This window comes from Marmota monax, unplaced genomic scaffold (assembly GCF_021218885.2).
Source record: "Marmota monax isolate L192 unplaced genomic scaffold, Marmota_monax_Labrador192_F-V1.1 WCK01_AAM20220418_F8-fsc00015, whole genome shotgun sequence".
In the NCBI taxonomy this organism is placed as follows: Eukaryota; Metazoa; Chordata; class Mammalia; order Rodentia; family Sciuridae; genus Marmota; species Marmota monax.
In genome coordinates this window covers 13,497,606-13,501,797 of record NW_026692194.1, presented here as the reverse complement: position 1 = coordinate 13,501,797, position 4,192 = coordinate 13,497,606, and positions in this window count along the sequence as shown.

Below are 4,192 nucleotides of genomic sequence, written 5' to 3'. Positions count from 1 at the left end.
AATACACCAAGAATTGAGAACAAAAATCAAAATAAACAAAAAACCAAAAACTAACCCCCCCCAAGAATAAATAAAAAATAAACAAGTTTAGCAAGGTTGCAGCATACTAAATCAATATTCAAAAATACATTGTATTTCTGAACACTAGCAGCCCAAAAATGATGTTAAAAAAACAATTCCATACTCAATAGAATCAAAAGGAATCAAATACTTAGGAATGAACTTGACAAAGAAAGTGTAACCTTATGCTCCAAAAACATTATTGAAAGCGATTAAAAAAAAAAGCATAAACAAATGGAAGAACATCTATGTTCATGGGTCGGAAGAAATATTGCTAAAATGGCAAATTTATTTGCAGACTCTGTGTAATCCCTATAAAAATCCCAGCTGTCCTTATAAAAAATTGGAAATTAAAGCTGATCCTAAAATTCATATGAATATAAAAGGGACCCAAACAATCCCTTCTTTTTGTTTTTATTCTGTTTTTATTTTATGTGGTGCTGGGGATTGAACTCAAGACCTCACACATGCCCAATCTTGAGAAAGAACCAAACTTAAAGACTTTAAAGACTCATACTTCCTGACTTTAAGATTCATTATAGAGCCACACTGATCAACACAGCAAGGTACTGGCAAAAGTCCATACATATAAATCAATACAATAGAATGAAAACACAGAAGTAATTTCTTAATTTATGGTTAGTTGATTTTTGGGGGTGGTTAGGGACCAGAGATTGAACTCAGGGGCACTCGACCACTGAGCCACATCCCCCGCCTGCTTAGTTGATTTTTTTTACAAGGTTTCCAAGATGTGGAAACAGTTGTTCAAACAAATAGTGTTGGGACAAGTAGATATCTATTCACAAGAGAATGAAATTGAACTTCTATCTCATACCATATTAAAAATTAATTTATAATGAATCAGAGACCTAGCAGAGTGAAAAGGTCAAAACTTTTAGGAAAAAACAGATGTATGCTAATTGTGACCTTGGAATAGGCAATAGTTTCTTAGGCATGACACCAACAGCACAAGCAACCAAAGAAAAAGAAAATAAATTAGATGTCATGAAAATTAAGAACTTTTGGCTTCTTTTCAGTTCACCTTGTAGGCAGTCATCTGCATCAAGATGAAGTGAAGGCCAATCACAGAGACCCCACAGGTATGATGGTTGCCATGCTCTTCTCTACGGTCTCTTGAATAAAAAAGTCCTCTTTGTGGAACAGAAAGAAATATGATTCCTCTAAACAGTGGATTGAAAATTAATTTTATTTATAGATGAGAAGACTGAGAATGAGGATACTGATTCAGAAATCCCACAGCTTGTAATAAAAGAGGAAATGGCTCAACACCACTGTCTCCTGTGATGTGAAATCCACTGTGAAGGGAAACAGTGCAGTGAAAGGAAGTTCTTCATGTCAGGACAGATCTCATTGCATCATGTTTATTTATTTTTCTGGATATTTTTATAGCCCTTAATAGAAATATTAAAATAGAAAAAAATGATGAAGGTAAATATCTCCTTCCCAGCCAGAAACTCAAAGTGGATGATGAAAGCAAACTTGCTACTTTTTACAAGAAGTGTATGATCACAGAAGTTGCTGCTGATGCTCTGGGTGAGAATGGAAGGACTATGTGGTCCTATTCAGTGCAGGGAACAATAAACAAGGTTTCCCCAGGGAGGGTGTCTTCACCCATGGTTATGTTGGCCTGCTACTGAAGAAAGGGCATTCCTGTTATAGACCAAGGAGAACTGGAGAGAGAAGGCTCAAATCTGTTTGGGTTTGCATGTGGATGCCAATTTGAGTGTTCTCAACTTGTTTAAAAAAGGAGAATATTCCTGGGCTTAAGGAATATCTGTCTTATTGTCTGGGATCCATTACAGCTAGCAGAATCCACAAATTTTCACTCTCCAAAGATGATATCTGTCAATATGTTGTTAGAAAACCTTTAAACAGTCAGGCATGGTGGTACATGCACACCTATAATCCCAGCAACTCAGGAGGCTGCGGCAGGAGGATCACAAGTTTGAGGCCAGCCTCAGCAACTTAGCAAGGCTACAAACAACTTAGTGAGACCCTGTTTCAAAATAAAAAAGGGCTGGGGATGTTGCTCAGTGGTTAAGCACTCCTGAGTTCAAGCCCAGTACCAACCCCCTCCAAAACCAACCAACCAACCAAACAAACAAACAAAAAAGCCCAGTACAGAAACAAAAATTAAAAACCTTAAATAAGAAAGAAACCCCAAACCAAAGCACTGAAGATCCCATGTCTTGTTATTCCATGTCCTGCAACACAAATGCTGGCATGTTGCTCTGAAGAAACAGCTACTAAGAAAAATAAGGAAGAGGTTGCACAATATGCTAAAATTTTGGCCAAGAAAATGAAAAAAGCCAAAGAAAAATGCCAGGGATGGATTGTCAAGAGATGCAGGCTGTTCTCTCTTAGAACTGCTACTTCTGAGGCCAGTCAAAAATAGGAATTTTTAAGAGGAGCAAATAAATAAGAGCAGACCTCCTTCTTAAAAATAAATATACAAAAACTTCTGTCTTTCAAAGGCCATCATCAAGAAAATGAAGAGAACCCATAGAATGGAAGGACATTTTGGCAAAACTTATATCTGATAAGGACAGTGTATCTAGAATATGACAAGTCAGTAATAAAGACAATCCAATTAAAAGATAGCAAAAGGCCTTAATAGGTGTGTTTTCCAAAGAATATTTACAAATGACCAGTAAGCACATGAAAAGATGTTTGCTGGGCAGGTGGCACACACCTGTAATTCCAGTGGCTAGGTACACTGAGGCAGGAGGATTGCGAGTTCAAAGCCAGCCTCAGCAAAAGGAATGCGCTAAGCAAGTCAGTGACCCTATTCCTAAATAAAATACAAAATAGGGCTGGGAATGTGCCCCAGTGGTGAAGTGCCTCTGGGTTCACTCCCTAGTATCCAAAAAAAAAAAAAAATGTTTGATGTTATTAGTCATCAGAAGAATGATAATTAAAACTACAAAGAGTTAACATTTCACACTCACTGAAATGATTATGATAACAATGATGTACAATAAGTTTTGGTGGGGATGTGGAGAAAATGGAACACTCATATACTTTTGGTGGAAATATAAAATGATGTTGCTCCCCTGGAAATGGCATTTCCTCAAGAGGTTAAACATGGAGGTGCTGTATGACTTAGCAATTTCATTCTTGGGCATATACCCTGAAGAAATGAAAACATATGTCCTCACAAAATTCATATATGAATGTTCACAGCAGCATAATAAAAAGTTATTGTATAGTAAGACATCAGTAACATGGTTGTTTATCATCAAGTATTTGTGTATGTAATGTAAATACCATACTTTTGTATGAACTGCAACATGAGAAGTTTGTTTATACAGCATCATCACAAACACAGGAGTAATGCATTATGCTGCAAAGTTATGATGGCTACAATGTCATTAGGAAATAAGAATTTTTCAGTTCCATTCAGGGCCAGCAGGCTGAATACCCAGGGATGGGTCAATACACAGATGAAGTCTGAAGGTGGTCTGCTGTTGAATTCACTGTTGCTCAGAGAGTTTAGACTTATGGTTGTATCCAGTCCTTAGCTGGTTGAACGACGCCCACCCACATTATGAAGGGCAATCTACTTTACTTAAAACCCACTGATTTAAATCTTAATATTATCCAAAATACAGAAATATCCAGAATAATGTTTGTCCATATATATGAACTCTGTGGCCTAGCCAAACTGACACAGAGTTAGTCATGACAGTAGCCTATTCTTTTTAATCTCTCATTTTTCCAAGTGATTGGATGACTTTAAGAAGTAGCATTGTTAATTTGCCTAAAAAGCAGTCCTAAGTACAGCTTGCTATTCACAGTGAAACTTCAATGGACAGTGTGTGCCTGACAAGCTAATCTGGCTATTAATAGAGTTAGTAATGGGCATGATAAAAATAATTGCCAATAATTAAGTGACATAATACCTACCTCTAAAAGTTTTCCTTTTCATAAACTTTTTATATAACTAAAGATTTAAAAATGTTACTCATGTTGACATTTCTCCTTTTATTAACATTTACATGTTGTGAGTTCTTTGTAGCAGACATGGTGAATTTTGCATTTTAAAAAGTGTTATGTTCCCATCTGGAAAAACAGACATTTGAACACAAGTTAAATTCTTTCTCTTTGCACA